Consider the following 18,013-nt stretch of genomic DNA (forward strand, 5'->3'; position numbering starts at 1 on the left):
AAAGGCTGCTGTTGATAACAAGGGCATTTGCTAAATAGATGGTGTGTGTGCAACAATATACTGAAAGGTCAATTATATTGTGCAGCTTATCTCACCACCTGTAGTTATTTAGGTGAAAGCTCCAAAATGCTTGCCTAATATGTCTGTTTATCCAAAAGGAAGTAAAAAGGGAGAGCTAGAAAGATAGCATTGCATCACATTACATGGCAATGCAATGCACAGTTGCTGAAGTTGAACCAAAATGAGCTTGTAATCTGGCTTCTGCAACTTTGAACATGAAAAATCCAATGAGGAGAAGAAAAGCAAAGCCAAAGAGTCCATCCCAAAATCCGACAAACAAGCAAAATGAACAAAAAACATTGAATTCAATTCTTTCTGATTTTAGAAACTGCATTAAAGAAGGGGTGCACCGGTCCTGGAGATACTGCAATACCAGGTCAATGCGTGGAGTGGACAGAGCAAGCTGTTTTTCCATCTCCCTGTTCTAAAAATCCATTTAATATATGGTCCCCAGATAGGGGACGTATCAGATATTAAACTGATAAGAACAGATACTACACTTGATCTTAGCCAAAAGGCCGAGAAGCGATAACCAGAATTGGTTTCAAACTACGGAGCCACCCAAGGATCCTGAAAAGTCCATTTGTGGAGATGAGCTCCTGGACTCCCGTTAAGAAGACATGTTGTCAACCTCTAGATCCCTTACATGCCTGCACTTTTCGGCTTGCTGCTGCTGCAATCCACGCGTTTTAGATCTGCATAACTCCACCTCTTTAAACACAGCACCTTCACCCCCTGCTGTTCCCACCCGCCTCAACACCGTTGGAAGGGAGGAGAACCAATTAAGGCGGGGGGTGGGGTGGAACGAGCAGCTGTCTACCCTTAGCAGGAGGGCTCCTGATTACATACCTCTCCTGCTGCTGCTGCTGGCTGTCCAGCAGCAGACTGAAGGTGGCTGCTGCTGTGCACAGGTATATAAAGGCTCAGAGCCTATTATGACACGCGCAGCCAGCGTTCCATTGCCACATTCCATCTACTGCAGGCAGGATACCTGGCTGGCTGAATGTCGCTGAGAAGCTCACAGAGACCGCCATAAGCAACAGTTTAACAGAATGCCACAGACTAATCAACCAAACTTTTTGGGTTGGGTTCTCTTTTATAGTCTGCAGGCATTAAATGAAAGAAGTCAGTGTTCCAGCAGAAGGAGACAACGTTTCAGAAAAGGCATTGTAGCAAACCAAAAAAGAAATTTTAAGCGCAGCAGAGTAACCAGCGCACATACCTGTTAGCTCAGGTGAGTTTAAAAGGCTGCTGTTGATAACAAGGGCATTTGCTAAATAGATGGTGTGTGTGCAACAATATACTGAAAGGTCAATTATATTGTGCAGCTTATCTCACCACCTGTAGTTATTTAGGTGAAAGCTCCAAAATGCTTGCCTAATATGTCTGTTTATCCAAAAGGAAGTAAAAAGGGAGAGCTAGAAAGATAGCATTGCATCACATTACATGGCAATGCAATGCACAGTTGCTGAAGTTGAACCAAAATGAGCTTGTAATCTGGCTTCTGCAACTTTGAACATGAAAAATCCAATGAGGAGAAGAAAAGCAAAGCCAAAGAGTCCATCCCAAAATCCGACAAACAAGCAAAATGAACAAAAAACATTGAATTCAATTCTTTCTGATTTTAGAAACTGTATTAAAGAAGGGGTGCACCGGTCCTGGAGATACTGCAATACCAGGTCAATGCGTGGAGTGGACAGAGCAAGCTCTTTTTCCATCTCCCTGTTCTAAAAATCCATTTAATATATGGTCCCCAGATAGGGGACGTATCAGATATTAAACTGATAAGAACAGATACTACACTTGATCTTAGCCAAAAGGCCGAGAAGCGATAACCAGAATTGGTTTCAAACTACGGAGCCACCCAAGGATCCTGAAAAGTCCATTTGTGGAGATGAGCTCCTGGACTCCCGTTAAGAAGACATGTTGTCAACCTCTAGATCCCTTACATGCCTGCACTTTTCGGCTTGCTGCTGCTGCAATCCACGCGTTTTAGATCTGCATAACTCCACCTCTTTAAACACAGCACCTTCACCCCCTGCTGTTCCCACCCGCCTCAACACCGTTGGAAGGGAGGAGAACCAATTAAGGCGGGGGGTGGGGTGGAACGAGCAGCTGTCTACCCTTAGCAGGAGGGCTCCTGATTACATACCTCTCCTGCTGCTGCTGCTGCTGGCTGTCCAGCAGCAGACTGAAGGTGGCTGCTGCTGTGCACAGGTATATAAAGGCTCAGAGCCTATTATGACACGCGCAGCCAGCGTTCCATTGCCACATTCCATCTACTGCAGGCAGGATACCTGGCTGGCTGAATGTCGCTGAGAAGCTCACAGAGACCGCCATAAGCAACAGTTTAACAGAATGCCACAGACTAATCAACCAAACTTTTTGGGTTGGGTTCTCTTTTATAGTCTGCAGGCATTAAATGAAAGAAGTCAGTGTTCCAGCAGAAGGAGACAACGTTTCAGAAAAGGCATTGTAGCAAACCAAAAAAGAAATTTTAAGCGCAGCAGAGTAACCAGCGCACATACCTGTTAGCTCAGGTGAGTTTAAAAGGCTGCTGTTGATAACAAGGGCATTTGCTAAATAGATGGTGTGTGTGCAACAATATACTGAAAGGTCAATTATATTGTGCAGCTTATCTCACCACCTGTAGTTATTTAGGTGAAAGCTCCAAAATGCTTGCCTAATATGTCTGTTTATCCAAAAGGAAGTAAAAAGGGAGAGCTAGAAAGATAGCATTGCATCACATTACATGGCAATGCAATGCACAGTTGCTGAAGTTGAACCAAAATGAGCTTGTAATCTGGCTTCTGCAACTTTGAACATGAAAAATCCAATGAGGAGAAGAAAAGCAAAGCCAAAGAGTCCATCCCAAAATCCGACAAACAAGCAAAATGAACAAAAAACATTGAATTCAATTCTTTCTGATTTTAGAAACTGCATTAAAGAAGGGGTGCACCGGTCCTGGAGATACTGCAATACCAGGTCAATGCGTGGAGTGGACAGAGCAAGCTCTTTTTCCATCTCCCTGTTCTAAAAATCCATTTAATATATGGTCCCCAGATAGGGGACGTATCAGATATTAAACTGATAAGAACAGATTTTTTTTTTTTTTTTTAATTTGGCTATCCCCCACATGGGGATAAAAACCGTTTATTTAAAATTTAACAAATTACAGAAATAAAACCATTACATCCACGTTACACTTTCGGGACTTCAAAGAAAAATAAAAATTCCATCACAGCAAATTTTACAAGACTTCAAATATTCCATAGGTTAAAAAGCCATTTGCCTGCCAACGTTACATTCTTTTTCCTGTCCAATAAATAGTATATGTACATTTCACTTTTACAAAAGGCTAAAACATCATCTACTGGTAACATTTCATGTTTAAAAACAGCAATATTTCTAGCATTCCAGAGCGCTATCTTGGCACAATTCACTGTCTTCCACGCCATTATTTTTTGGTCCATTGTTGGGCATTCCAGAAGACCATATAACACTGATGCAAAATTAAAGTCCTTGAGGTCCACCATTTTCTCCAGCAGGGGGATTAATCTTCTCCAGAACTCTTTAGCAAAAGCACAAGTCCATAAAAGATGCTTCACTGTCTCTTCTTCTTGACAACCTTCTCTTGGGCAGATGGCAGACCTCACAAAACCTCTTCTGTACTGGAATGCCCGGCAAGGAAGACAGTGGTGTGCGCAGCTCGAAGACATGTCTTTCTGTACATTAAAAAGATAAGGGGCGTTAATCATTTTCCATATGTGTACAGTTTTGTCATCATCATAACGTTCAATATCACACAACGTCACATCAGTACTAATTTGTTTGAGTAGTGTCTTGCTGTTACATAGATCCCCTGTCTGTTTCTTATTCAAATTAAAATCAAGAATAATTTTCTTTAAAATCTCATAATGTGCAGGTAGGTTAAAAGCATAAGGAAAGGATAAAACCGTTTCAAACCAACCAAACCTTCTCATGAGAAAACCAGTGTTAAAACGCATAAAATAGGAAAGGTAATTATCTTTAAAAAGGGTTTTAAAACAGAAACAGAAAAAATGTATTAAAAGAAACTTATCTAAAACAGGGAAATCTTTCCCACCTTTAACCTTTGGCTTTGTCACAATTTCTCTTTTGAGTTTCTCCATTTTTGAGCCCCAAAAAAAGGTAAAACATACTTTTGTAATTCGTTTCAACAAATTTGTAGGAGGGGGGAACACCAAACTAAGATATAACAGGATAGGTAATATCACCATTTTTACAATCAGAACTTTACCTTCCATTGACAGCTTTCTCATATTCCACATGCAGATTTTCTGATTAATTTTCTGTGCTGCCGCATCCCAGCTATTAAAACCATTATTAGATTCATTAAAAGAAACACCTAAAATAGTAATGGAATCTGTAACTTCAATTGGTACATCATGTAAACTCATCCCCCCGACATTTAAAATATTACATTTAGTAAGATTAATTTTAAAACCGGAAACTGTACAAAAAGACTGAATTTGGCTTATCGTTTTTTGTATTGAAGGTACATCACATCCAAACACTGCTACATCATCCATATAGCTTACAACTTTAACTTGTAAACCGTTCCCTCCGGGTAAGGGTACTCCACATATTTGCTTATCCCGGCGTATTGTACATAAAAGGGGTTCTATAGCACATATAAAAAGCAGGGGGGACAAAGGGCAACCCTGCTTCACCCCTGATTTTAAAACTACCTCTTTTGTTTTAAAACCATTAACTAAAATCTTACTCGTACAATCATTATAAAAAGCTTTAAGAGACAATAAAAACCCACCCGGAATGCCCATTTTTTCTAAAACTTTAAAAAGATAAAAATGAGACACGCGGTCAAAAGCTTTCTCAAAATCCACCGCTAGGATTGACATCTTTGTCTTTCAGGTTTTTACATCTTCAATACAATCTTTCACCAGGTTTAAATTGTCCCAGATACTACGCCCAGGTACCCCGCATACCTGATTTGCATGAATTACTTTATGTATCACCTTTTTCAACCGATTTGCACAGATCTTAGCCATAATTTTGTAATCACTATTTAAAAGAGTTATCGGCCTCCAGTTTTTAAGATCCGTTTTGTCACCTTTTTTGTATAGTAGTGATACCTCACCTTTCTTCCATGAGTTGAGTAAAACCTTATTATTAAAAACTTCGGAAAACAAATTAAACAAATCATCTTTTAAAATATCATAAAAACTTATATAAAACTCTATGGGGATACCATCAGGGCCGGGCACTTTACCATTTTTAAAACTCTTCATGGTTTCTAAAATCTCTTCCTCACATAGAGGTTGGGATAAAAAACTTTGGGCATCAGCATCTAGGGTGGACTTGATCTCCCCCAGGAAAGTGTGTATTAAATCATGGTCTACAGTTTTTACATTAAAAAGATCATTAAAATAGACATTTACCTTATCCAATATAACGTTGATATTATTATCTCCATCTATGTTATCAATTATTGTTTTCGCCTGTTTGTTTTTCTTAAAAAAATACCTGGAACAAGTCTCATCCTCTTCTACGTGTTTTACCTTTGAACGAAAAATCAGTTCTTTTCCTTTTTGTTCCAACCACTTTGAAATTTCTCCTTTAAGACTCAATATATCATTACCTACATCCAGACCATTGTCTTTGAATTTGTACAATGTCTGTAACCTGATATTAAGAAAATTATAGATCTCAAACTTTTCTTTAGCTTTTTGTATGCTTTTCTTTATAAAGAAATCTTTAATGTTTATTTTCATTCTATCCCACCAGGAGCTAAAAGAAATATTGGGGTTTTTCCTTTTTCTACAGTTTACATAAAACTCAATAAAATCCGATAAAATTTGTGGATCTTTTAAAAGGGACACATTCAATTTCCAAGATTTCTTACCACATTTCTTCTTTCCATTAATCCTCACTCTAAAAGATAAAACCTTGTGATCTGAGAGAATATTAGTTAAAACTTCACATTTCACTGGCAGTATTTTTTCTGAACCTAAAACAAAATCTATCCTGGAGCTACATGTAGAATTGCTCCAGGTGAAACCAGCGTCTATAGGGCTATCCTTGTTACATTCTTTATACACATCAGTTAATTTACAATCATTTATAATATTGCTTAACATTCCAGACGTTTTGTCATAATTTCTACTCACGGAACCGGAGCGTCGGCTTTCGCCTTTTAAAATACAATTAAAATCACCTGCCAGGATAAAAGGTTCAGAAATGTTAATAAATAAAGGTAAAATTTCCAGCATATCAGCCCTTTCATTTTTATCAGGTGACCCATAAAAATTTAAAAACTGCCATCTTGTCCCATCAATAAAAGCCTTAACTAAAAGAATACGACCCGGTAAAATATCTTGGATAAAATCAATAGACACATTTCCCTTAAAAAGTATAGCTACCCCGGCTGATCCGGTTGCATTTGATCCAGACCAGACCGATGGACCATGTTTCCACTCTTCCTTATATTTTTTGTAAGAAATCTTATGAGGGATATGACATTCTTGTAAAAAGAAAACAGAAGCTGTAAAACAGGTTAAAAAATGTAAAACAGTAGCTCTTCTGGTCTTGGATCCTATGCCTCTCACATTGAGGGAAACACCACTAATGTCAGCCATCATAACAAATTGTTAGGAAGAAACAAAAACTGGACTTTACCTATCCGATGGACGGATCAGACCACTTGGACTTTCACCAACGCCCTCTTCTGAATCCACCGTTATCAAAGAGTCTTCATCATCGGAGAAGGAACATTCACTTAAATTAAGACCCGACGCTACTGGGGTGTAGCTCGGAAGGATATTGAGAGAAAGGTTACACTGGGTCTCCATAGGCTGACCATTTAGGTCCTCGTCAGGTGGGTCTCCGAGAGGCTCCGCACTCCCCTGCTGACCCGCAGAGGGTCGTAACACAGGGGCAGGCTGCGCACATGGCGGAGCCTCAGAGTCCCCGGAGGCAGCCAGGTTCGGGGCCCCACCTGGAGCAGCAGAGCCCCGGGACCTCGGGATTCCAGAGTCTACACCCCCGTGAGGGGATGTATCCATCTCCTCCCTATTAGCCACCTCCACGGAACCATTCTTTTTCTTATTATGAGACCTCACCAAATGCCACGTACCGCCCTCGCTCTCGTGAGACCCAGTGGGAATTTTGGGCTCGGTGTCAGCCTTTTGGCGCTCTTTTTTGGCCTTACCGACCGCCCCTTTATGATCTTTCTCAGCCTTCCTTTTAGCCTCCTTATGGTCTTTCAGCCAGCTCCTGGGCTCCTGTGAGTTACCTGTCATTGACTCGGAGGGATTGTTACTAGTTGAAGCGCCCTTATCACCTCCCGAGGCTCCAGGTTGTTGCTCCTCCTCCTGAGGGGTGGTCTGATTGGCCCGTCCATTCCCGGATGTCTTGGACTTCTCCTTTTGTTTTTGTTCATCCTCTCTGAACCTGTGAGGGCAAGAAAAATAGAAATGACCAGGTGTCCGACAAAAAGAGCATTTTTTTTCATTTGGGCACTCCTTTGTGTCATGTTCAGTACTGGCACAATTTCTACAAGTGGCACCACAACTATCCTTAGAGTGCCCATAGAGACCACAATACCTACAGAAAAGTGGCATTCCTGAGAAAAAAAAATGCCCATTAGTTTGCCCTATTTTAAATCGAGCTGGAGGAAGTCTCACACCTCCAGGGAATTTAGGGTCTCTTTCACATTTTACTAAAAACTTCCATTTTGAGGTCCAGATGTTAAACTCATTCAACACTTTCCCAATCAATTTCACACTTTTAAAATAAACTGACAAAAAGGAAATAACCTCTGGTGCTGTTATGAAGGGTGAGAAGATTTTCACAACCACCATCTTTACCTCATCCAGGACGTGCTCGATGATCTGAATCCCTTTTAGACCAGGGCTATTTTCTACCGACTTAACTCTGGACAAAACATCTTTGAAAATACCTTCGCCAGTAAAGGTTACATCATAATCTCCACGTCGAGGATAATCCTGGATAGAAAGGATTTCGTTGGTTCTGACGTGGAGCAGTTTCTCAAGCACGTCCTGGACTACATATCCCAGATTCCGTATATCGGAACCACCAGCCGTAAATCGGACCCTTATGGTGTTCTTAAGCCTCGCATATAGAGGCACGAGGTTGGGGTCAACCTCCATGGTATGGCGCAACAAAATGCAAATTGCAACCGCCTGCAATCTGCGCCTTCAGAGCTTTGAGATAAAGCACCTGAAGGCTGGGGGATCGCTGCCCGTTACCCTAGGACTAATCCCTCTCCCTAATAGCAGCAGGCAGGTGAAGCCCACCGAAGTGGACGATCCTGCCAGGCCAAGGAGAGGGGTACCTGAGTGCCCTTCAACTGAAACCTCCTGCTGTGAAGCACTTGGTCTCAGCCAAAAGGCCGAGAAGCGATAACCAGAATTGGTTTCAAACTACGGAGCCACCCAAGGATCCTGAAAAGTCCATTTGTGGAGATGAGCTCCTGGACTCCCGTTAAGAAGACATGTTGTCAACCTCTAGATCCCTTACATGCCTGCACTTTTCGGCTTGCTGCTGCTGCAATCCACGCGTTTTAGATCTGCATAACTCCACCTCTTTAAACACAGCACCTTCACCCCCTGCTGTTCCCACCCGCCTCAACACCGTTGGAAGGGAGGAGAACCAATTAAGGCGGGGGGTGGGGTGGAACGAGCAGCTGTCTACCCTTAGCAGGAGGGCTCCTGATTACATACCTCTCCTGCTGCTGCTGCTGCTGGCTGTCCAGCAGCAGACTGAAGGTGGCTGCTGCTGTGCACAGGTATATAAAGGCTCAGAGCCTATTATGACACGCGCAGCCAGCGTTCCATTGCCACATTCCATCTACTGCAGGCAGGATACCTGGCTGGCTGAATGTCGCTGAGAAGCTCACAGAGACCGCCATAAGCAACAGTTTAACAGAATGCCACAGACTAATCAACCAAACTTTTTGGGTTGGGTTCTCTTTTATAGTCTGCAGGCATTAAATGAAAGAAGTCAGTGTTCCAGCAGAAGGAGACAACGTTTCAGAAAAGGCATTGTAGCAAACCAAAAAAGAAATTTTAAGCGCAGCAGAGTAACCAGCGCACATACCTGTTAGCTCAGGTGAGTTTAAAAGGCTGCTGTTGATAACAAGGGCATTTGCTAAATAGATGGTGTGTGTGCAACAATATACTGAAAGGTCAATTATATTGTGCAGCTTATCTCACCACCTGTAGTTATTTAGGTGAAAGCTCCAAAATGCTTGCCTAATATGTCTGTTTATCCAAAAGGAAGTAAAAAGGGAGAGCTAGAAAGATAGCATTGCATCACATTACATGGCAATGCAATGCACAGTTGCTGAAGTTGAACCAAAATGATCTTGTAATCTGGCTTCTGCAACTTTGAACATGAAAAATCCAATGAGGAGAAGAAAAGCAAAGCCAAAGAGTCCATCCCAAAATCCGACAAACAAGCAAAATGAACAAAAAACATTGAATTCAATTCTTTCTGATTTTAGAAACTGCATTAAAGAAGGGGTGCACCGGTCCTGGAGATACTGCAATACCAGGTCAATGCGTGGAGTGGACAGAGCAAGCTCTTTTTCCATCTCCCTGTTCTAAAAATCCATTTAATATATGGTCCCCAGATAGGGGACGTATCAGATATTAAACTGATAAGAACAGATACTACACTTGATCTTAGCCAAAAGGCCGAGAAGCGATAACCAGAATTGGTTTCAAACTACGGAGCCACCCAAGGATCCTGAAAAGTCCATTTGTGGAGATGAGCTCCTGGACTCCCGTTAAGAAGACATGTTGTCAACCTCTAGATCCCTTACATGCCTGCACTTTTCGGCTTGCTGCTGCTGCAATCCACGCGTTTTAGATCTGCATAACTCCACCTCTTTAAACACAGCACCTTCACCCCCTGCTGTTCCCACCCGCCTCAACACCGTTGGAAGGGAGGAGAACCAATTAAGGCGGGGGGTGGGGTGGAACGAGCAGCTGTCTACCCTTAGCAGGAGGGCTCCTGATTACATACCTCTCCTGCTGCTGCTGCTGCTGGCTGTCCAGCAGCAGACTGAAGGTGGCTGCTGCTGTGCACAGGTATATAAAGGCTCAGAGCCTATTATGACATGCGCAGCCAGCGTTCCATTGCCACATTCCATCTACTGCAGGCAGGATACCTGGCTGGCAGAATGTCGCTGAGAAGCTCACAGAGACCGCCATAAGCAACAGTTTAACAGAATGCCACAGACTAATCAACCAATCTTTTTGGGTTGGGTTCTCTTTTATAGTCTGCAGGCATTAAATGAAAGAAGTCAGTGTTCCAGCAGAAGGAGACAACGTTTCAGAAAAGGCATTGTAGCAAACCAAAAAAGAAATTTTAAGCGCAGCAGAGTAACCAGCGCACATACCTGTTAGCTCAGGTGAGTTTGAAAGGCTGCTGTTGATAACAAGGGCATTTGCTAAATAGATGGTGTGTGTGCAACAATATACTGAAAGGTCAATTATATTGTGCAGCTTATCTCACCACCTGTAGTTATTTAGGTGAAAGCTCCAAAATGCTTGCCTAATATGTCTGTTTATCCAAAAGGAAGTAAAAAGGGAGAGCTAGAAAGATAGCATTGCATCACATTACATGGCAATGCAATGCACAGTTGCTGAAGTTGAACCAAAATGAGCTTGTAATCTGGCTTCTGCAACTTTGAACATGAAAAATCCAATGAGGAGAAGAAAAGCAAAGCCAAAGAGTCCATCCCAAAATCCGACAAACAAGCAAAATGAACAAAAAACATTGAATTCAATTCTTTCTGATTTTAGAAACTGCATTAAAGAAGGGGTGCACCGGTCCTGGAGATACTGCAATACCAGGTCAATGCGTGGAGTGGACAGAGCAAGCTCTTTTTCCATCTCCCTGTTCTAAAAATCCATTTAATATATGGTCCCCAGATAGGGGACGTATCAGATATTAAATTGATAAGAACAGATACTACACTTGATCTTAGCCAAAAGGCCGAGAAGCGATAACCAGAATTGGTTTCAAACTACGGAGCCACCCAAGGATCCTGAAAAGTCCATTTGTGGAGATGAGCTCCTGGACTCCCGTTAAGAAGACATGTTGTCAACCTCTAGATCCCTTACATGCCTGCACTTTTCGGCTTGCTGCTGCTGCAATCCACGCGTTTTAGATCTGCATAACTCCACCTCTTTAAACACAGCACCTTCACCCCCTGCTGTTCCCACCCGCCTCAACACCGTTGGAAGGGAGGAGAACCAATTAAGGCGGGGGGTGGGGTGGAACGAGCAGCTGTCTACCCTTAGCAGGAGGGCTCCTGATTACATACCTCTCCTGCTGCTGCTGCTGCTGGCTGTCCAGCAGCAGACTGAAGGTGGCTGCTGCTGTGCACAGGTATATAAAGGCTCAGAGCCTATTATGACACGCGCAGCCAGCGTTCCATTGCCACATTCCATCTACTGCAGGCAGGATACCTGGCTGGCTGAATGTCGCTGAGAAGCTCACAGAGACCGCCATAAGCAACAGTTTAACAGAATGCCACAGACTAATCAACCAAACTTTTTGGGTTAGGTTCTCTTTTATAGTCTGCAGGCATTAAATGAAAGAAGTCAGTGTTCCAGCAGAGGGAGACAACGTTTCAGAAAAGGCATTGTAGAAAACCAAAAAAGAAATTTTAAGCGCAGCAGAGTAACCAGCGCACATACCTGTTAGCTCAGGTGAGTTTAAAAGGCTGCTGTTGATAACAAGGGCATTTGCTAAATAGATGGTGTGTGTGCAACAATATACTGAAAGGTCAATTATATTGTGCAGCTTATCTCACCACCTGTAGTTATTTAGGTGAAAGCTCCAAAATGCTTGCCTAATATGTCTGTTTATCCAAAAGGAAGTAAAAAGGGAGAGCTAGAAAGATAGCATTGCATCACATTACATGGCAATGCAATGCACAGTTGCTGAAGTTGAACCAAAATGAGCTTGTAATCTGGCTTCTGCAACTTTGAACATGAAAAATCCAATGAGGAGAAGAAAAGCAAAGCCAAAGAGTCCATCCCAAAATCCGACAAACAAGCAAAATGAACAAAAAACATTGAATTCAATTCTTTCTGATTTTAGAAACTGCATTAAAGAAGGGGTGCACCGGTCCTGGAGATACTGCAATACCAGGTCAATGCGTGGAGTGGACAGAGCAAGCTCTTTTTTCCATCTCCCTGTTCTAAAAATCCATTTAATATATGGTCCCCAGATAGGGGACGTATCAGATATTAAACTGATAAGAACAGATACTACACTTGATCTTAGCCAAAAGGCCGAGAAGCGATAACCAGAATTGGTTTCAAACTACGGAGCCACCCAAGGATCCTGAAAAGTCCATTTGTGGAGATGAGCTCCTGGACTCCCGTTAAGAAGACATGTTGTCAACCTCTAGATCCCTTACATGCCTGCACTTTTCGGCTTGCTGCTGCTGCAATCCACGCGTTTTAGATCTGCATAACTCCACCTCTTTAAACACAGCACCTTCACCCCCTGCTGTTCCCACCCGCCTCAACACCGTTGGAACGGAGGAGAACCAATTAAGGCGGGGGGTGGGGTGGAACGAGCAGCTGTCTACCCTTAGCAGGAGGGCTCCTGATTACATACCTCTCCTGCTGCTGCTGCTGCTGGCTGTCCAGCAGCAGACTGAAGGTGGCTGCTGCTGTGCACAGGTATATAAAGGCTCAGAGCCTATTATGACACGCGCAGCCAGCGTTCCATTGCCACATTCCATCTACTGCAGGCAGGATACCTGGCTGGCTGAATGTCGCTGAGAAGCTCACAGAGACCGCCATAAGCAACAGTTTAACAGAATGCCACAGACTAATCAACCAAACTTTTTGGGTTGGGTTCTCTTTTATAGTCTGCAGGCATTAAATGAAAGAAGTCAGTGTTCCAGCAGAGGGAGACAACGTTTCAGAAAAGGCATTGTAGCAAACCAAAAAAGAAATTTTAAGCGCAGCAGAGTAACCAGCGCACATACCTGTTAGCTCAGGTGAGTTTAAAATGCTGCTGTTGATAACAACGGCATTTGCTAAATAGATGGTGTGTGTGCAACAATATACTGAAAGGTCAATTATATTGTGCAGCTTATCTCACCACCTGTAGTTATTTAGGTGAAAGCTCCAAAATGCTTGCCTAATATGTCTGTTTATCCAAAAGGAAGTAAAAAGGGAGAGCTAGAAAGATAGCATTGCATCACATTACATGGCAATGCAATGCACAGTTGCTGAAGTTGAACCAAAATGAGCTTGTAATCTGGCTTCTGCAACTTTGAACATGAAAAATCCAATGAGGAGAAGAAAAGCAAAGCCAAAGAGTCCATCCCAAAATCCGACAAACAAGCAAAATGAACAAAAAACATTGAATTCAATTCTTTCTGATTTTAGAAACTGCATTAAAGAAGGGGTGCACCGGTCCTGGAGATACTGCAATACCAGGTCAATGCGTGGAGTGGACAGAGCAAGCTCTTTTTCCATCTCCCTGTTCTAAAAATCCATTTAATATATGGTCCCCAGATAGGGGACGTATCAGATATTAAACTGATAAGAACAGATACTACACTTGATCTTAGCCAAAAGGCCGAGAAGCGATAACCAGAATTGGTTTCAAACTACGGAGCCACCCAAGGATCCTGAAAAGTCCATTTGTGGAGATGAGCTCCTGGACTCCCGTTAAGAAGACATGTTGTCAACCTCTAGATCCCTTACATGCCTGCACTTTTCGGCTTGCTGCTGCTGCAATCCACGCGTTTTAGATCTGCATAACTCCACCTCTTTAAACACAGCACCTTCACCCCCTGCTGTTCCCACCCGCTTCAACACCGTTGGAAGGGAGGAGAGCCAATTAAGGCGGGGGGTGGGGTGGAACGAGCAGCTGTCTACCCTTAGCAGGAGGGCTCCTGATTACATACCTCTCCTGCTGCTGCTGCTGCTGGCTGTCCAGCAGCAGACTGAAGGTGGCTGCTGCTGTGCACAGGTATATAAAGGCTCAGAGCCTATTATGACACGCGCAGCCAGCGTTCCATTGCCACATTCCATCTACTGCAGGCAGGATACCTGGCTGGCTGAATGTCGCTGAGAAGCTCACAGAGACCGCCATAAGCAACAGTTTAACAGAATGCCACAGACTAATCAACCAAACTTTTTGGGTTGGGTTCTCTTTTATAGTCTGCAGGCATTAAATGAAAGAAGTCAGTGTTCCAGCAGAAGGAGACAACGTTTCAGAAAAGGCATTGTAGCAAACCAAAAAAGAAATTTTAAGCGCAGCAGAGTAACCAGCGCACATACCTGTTAGCTCAGGTGAGTTTAAAAGGCTGCTGTTGATAACAAGGGCATTTGCTAAATAGATGGTGTGTGTGCAACAATATACTGAAAGGTCAATTATATTGTGCAGCTTATCTCACCACCTGTAGTTATTTAGGTGAAAGCTCCAAAATGCTTGCCTAATATGTCTGTTTATCCAAAAGGAAGTAAAAAGGGAGAGCTAGAAAGATAGCATTGCATCACATTACATGGCAATGCAATGCACAGTTGCTGAAGTTGAACCAAAATGAGCTTGTAATCTGGCTTCTGCAACTTTGAACATGAAAAATCCAATGAGGAGAAGAAAAGCAAAGCCAAAGAGTCCATCCCAAAATCCGACAAACAAGCAAAATGAACAAAAAACATTGAATTCAATTCTTTCTGATTTTAGAAACTGCATTAAAGAAGGGGTGCACCGGTCCTGGAGATACTGCAATACCAGGTCAATGCGTGGAGTGGACAGAGCAAGCTCTTTTTCCATCTCCCTGTTCTAAAAATCCATTTAATATATGGTCCCCAGATAGGGGACGTATCAGATATTAAACTGATAAGAACAGATACTACACTTGATCTTAGCCAAAAGGCCGAGAAGCGATAACCAGAATTGGTTTCAAACTACGGAGCCACCCAAGGATCCTGAAAAGTCCATTTGTGGAGATGAGCTCCTGGACTCCCGTTAAGAAGACATGTTGTCAACCTCTAGATCCCTTACATGCCTGCACTTTTCGGCTTGCTGCTGCTGCAATCCACGCGTTTTAGATCTGCATAACTCCACCTCTTTAAACACAGCACCTTCACCCCCTGCTGTTCCCACCCGCCTCAACACCGTTGGAAGGGAGGAGAACCAATTAAGGCGGGGGGTGGGGTGGAACGAGCAGCTGTCTACCCTTAGCAGGAGGGCTCCTGATTACATACCTCTCCTGCTGCTGCTGCTGCTGGCTGTCCAGCAGCAGACTGAAGGTGGCTGCTGCTGTGCACAGGTATATAAAGGCTCAGAGCCTATTATGACACGCGCAGCCAGCGTTCCATTGCCACATTCCATCTACTGCAGGCAGGATACCTGGCTGGCTGAATGTCGCTGAGAAGCTCACAGAGACCGCCATAAGCAACAGTTTAACAGAATGCCACAGACTAATCAACCAAACTTTTTGGGTTGGGTTCTCTTTTATAGTCTGCAGGCATTAAATGAAAGAAGTCAGTGTTCCAGCAGAAGGAGACAACGTTTCAGAAAAGGCATTGTAGCAAACCAAAAAAGAAATTTTAAGCGCAGCAGAGTAACCAGCGCACATACCTGTTAGCTCAGGTGAGTTTAAAAGGCTGCTGTTGATAACAAGGGCATTTGCTAAATAGATGGTGTGTGTGCAACAATATACTGAAAGGTCAATTATATTGTGCAGCTTATCTCACCACCTGTAGTTATTTAGGTGAAAGCTCCAAAATGCTTGCCTAATATGTCTGTTTATCCAAAAGGAAGTAAAAAGGGAGAGCTAGAAAGATAGCATTGCATCACATTACATGGCAATGCAATGCACAGTTGCTGAAGTTGAACCAAAATGAGCTTGTAATCTGGCTTCTGCAACTTTGAACATGAAAAATCCAATGAGGAGAAGAAAAGCAAAGCCAAAGAGTCCATCCCAAAATCCGACAAACAAGCAAAATGAACAAAAAACATTGAATTCAATTCTTTCTGATTTTAGAAACTGCATTAAAGAAGGGGTGCACCGGTCCTGGAGATACTGCAATACCAGGTCAATGCGTGGAGTGGACAGAGCAAGCTCTTTTTCCATCTCCCTGTTCTAAAAATCCATTTAATATATGGTCCCCAGATAGGGGACGTATCAGATATTAAACTGATAAGAACAGATACTACACTTGATCTTAGCCAAAAGGCCGAGAAGCGATAACCAGAATTGGTTTCAAACTACGGAGCCACCCAAGGATCCTGAAAAGTCCATTTGTGGAGATGAGCTCCTGGACTCCCGTTAAGAAGACATGTTGTCAACCTCTAGATCCCTTACATGCCTGCACTTTTCGGCTTGCTGCTGCTGCAATCCACGCGTTTTAGATCTGCATAACTCCACCTCTTTAAACACAGCACCTTCACCCCCTGCTGTTCCCACCCGCCTCAACACCGTTGGAAGGGAGGAGAACCAATTAAGGCGGGGGGTGGGGTGGAACGAGCAGCTGTCTACCCTTAGCAGGAGGGCTCCTGATTACATACCTCTCCTGCTGCTGCTGCTGCTGGCTGTCCAGCAGCAGACTGAAGGTGGCTGCTGCTGTGCACAGGTATATAAAGGCTCAGAGCCTATTATGACACGCGCAGCCAGCGTTCCATTGCCACATTCCATCTACTGCAGGCAGGATACCTGGCTGGCTGAATGTCGCTGAGAAGCTCACAGAGACCGCCATAAGCAACAGTTTAACAGAATGCCACAGACTAATCAACCAAACTTTTTGGGTTGGGTTCTCTTTTATAGTCTGCAGGCATTAAATGAAAGAAGTCAGTGTTCCAGCAGAGGGAGACAACGTTTCAGAAAAGGCATTGTAGCAAACCAAAAAAGAAATTTTAAGCGCAGCAGAGTAACCAGCGCACATACCTGTTAGCTCAGGTGAGTTTAAAAGGCTGCTGTTGATAACAAGGGCATTTGCTAAATAGATGGTGTGTGTGCAACAATATACTGAAAGGTCAATTATATTGTGCAGCTTATCTCACCACCTGTAGTTATTTAGGTGAAAGCTCCAAAATGCTTGCCTAATATGTCTGTTTATCCAAAAGGAAGTAAAAAGGGAGAGCTAGAAAGATAGCATTGCATCACATTACATGGCAATGCAATGCACAGTTGCTGAAGTTGAACCAAAATGAGCTTGTAATCTGGCTTCTGCAACTTTGAACATGAAAAATCCAATGAGGAGAAGAAAAGCAAAGCCAAAGAGTCCATCCCAAAATCCGACAAACAAGCAAAATGAACAAAAAACATTGAATTCAATTCTTTCTGATTTTAGAAACTGCATTAAAGAAGGGGTGCACCGGTCCTGGAGATACTGCAATACCAGGTCAATGCGTGGAGTGGACAGAGCAAGCTCTTTTTCCATCTCCCTGTTCTAAAAATCCATTTAATATATGGTCCCCAGATAGGGGACGTATCAGATATTAAACTGATAAGAACAGATACTACACTTGATCTTAGCCAAAAGGCCGAGAAGCGATAACCAGAATTGGTTTCAAACTACGGAGCCACCCAAGGATCCTGAAAAGTCCATTTGTGGAGATGAGCTCCTGGACTCCCGTTAAGAAGACATGTTGTCAACCTCTAGATCCCTTACATGCCTGCACTTTTCGGCTTGCTGCTGCTGCAATCCACGCGTTTTAGATCTGCATAACTCCACCTCTTTAAACACAGCACCTTCACCCCCTGCTGTTCCCACCCGCCTCAACACCGTTGGAAGGGAGGAGAACCAATTAAGGCGGGGGGTGGGGTGGAACGAGCAGCTGTCTACCCTTAGCAGGAGGGCTCCTGATTACATACCTCTCCTGCTGCTGCTGCTGCTGGCTGTCCAGCAGCAGACTGAAGGTGGCTGCTGCTGTGCACAGG

General features: G+C 43.2%; 9 non-coding genes and 1 pseudogene across 9 annotated transcripts; all 10 read right to left on the reverse strand.

Moving 5' to 3' along the window:
* Positions 1-399: 399 nt before the first annotated feature.
* On the reverse strand, positions 400-590 carry LOC141225574 (U2 spliceosomal RNA). Its single transcript, XR_012292845.1, has one exon. It is a non-coding gene; the product is annotated as a U2 spliceosomal RNA (small nuclear RNA).
* A 1,112-nt stretch (positions 591-1,702) lies between these two features.
* Positions 1,703-1,893, reverse strand: LOC141225175 (U2 spliceosomal RNA). The gene has a single exon (XR_012292453.1). It is a non-coding gene; the product is annotated as a U2 spliceosomal RNA (small nuclear RNA).
* Positions 1,894-3,008: 1,115 nt separating this feature from the next.
* LOC141225667 (U2 spliceosomal RNA) lies at positions 3,009-3,213 on the reverse strand (annotated as a pseudogene).
* Positions 3,214-9,600: 6,387 nt separating this feature from the next.
* On the reverse strand, positions 9,601-9,791 carry LOC141225177 (U2 spliceosomal RNA). The gene has a single exon (XR_012292455.1). It is a non-coding gene; the product is annotated as a U2 spliceosomal RNA (small nuclear RNA).
* A 1,115-nt stretch (positions 9,792-10,906) lies between these two features.
* LOC141225590 (U2 spliceosomal RNA) lies at positions 10,907-11,097 on the reverse strand. Its single transcript, XR_012292861.1, has one exon. It is a non-coding gene; the product is annotated as a U2 spliceosomal RNA (small nuclear RNA).
* Positions 11,098-12,212: 1,115 nt separating this feature from the next.
* Positions 12,213-12,404, reverse strand: LOC141225530 (U2 spliceosomal RNA). Its single transcript, XR_012292802.1, has one exon. It is a non-coding gene; the product is annotated as a U2 spliceosomal RNA (small nuclear RNA).
* A 1,115-nt stretch (positions 12,405-13,519) lies between these two features.
* LOC141225178 (U2 spliceosomal RNA) lies at positions 13,520-13,710 on the reverse strand. Its single transcript, XR_012292456.1, has one exon. It is a non-coding gene; the product is annotated as a U2 spliceosomal RNA (small nuclear RNA).
* A 1,115-nt stretch (positions 13,711-14,825) lies between these two features.
* Positions 14,826-15,016, reverse strand: LOC141225179 (U2 spliceosomal RNA). Its single transcript, XR_012292457.1, has one exon. It is a non-coding gene; the product is annotated as a U2 spliceosomal RNA (small nuclear RNA).
* A 1,115-nt stretch (positions 15,017-16,131) lies between these two features.
* LOC141225180 (U2 spliceosomal RNA) lies at positions 16,132-16,322 on the reverse strand. The gene has a single exon (XR_012292458.1). It is a non-coding gene; the product is annotated as a U2 spliceosomal RNA (small nuclear RNA).
* Positions 16,323-17,437: 1,115 nt separating this feature from the next.
* LOC141225181 (U2 spliceosomal RNA) lies at positions 17,438-17,628 on the reverse strand. Its single transcript, XR_012292459.1, has one exon. It is a non-coding gene; the product is annotated as a U2 spliceosomal RNA (small nuclear RNA).
* Positions 17,629-18,013: the final 385 nt, after the last annotated feature.

Source organism: Phyllobates terribilis, unplaced genomic scaffold (assembly GCF_046119375.1).
Source record: "Phyllobates terribilis strain yellow unplaced genomic scaffold, ASM4611937v1 Scaffold_404__1_contigs__length_1715579, whole genome shotgun sequence".
NCBI lineage: Eukaryota > Metazoa > Chordata > Amphibia > Anura > Dendrobatidae > Phyllobates > Phyllobates terribilis.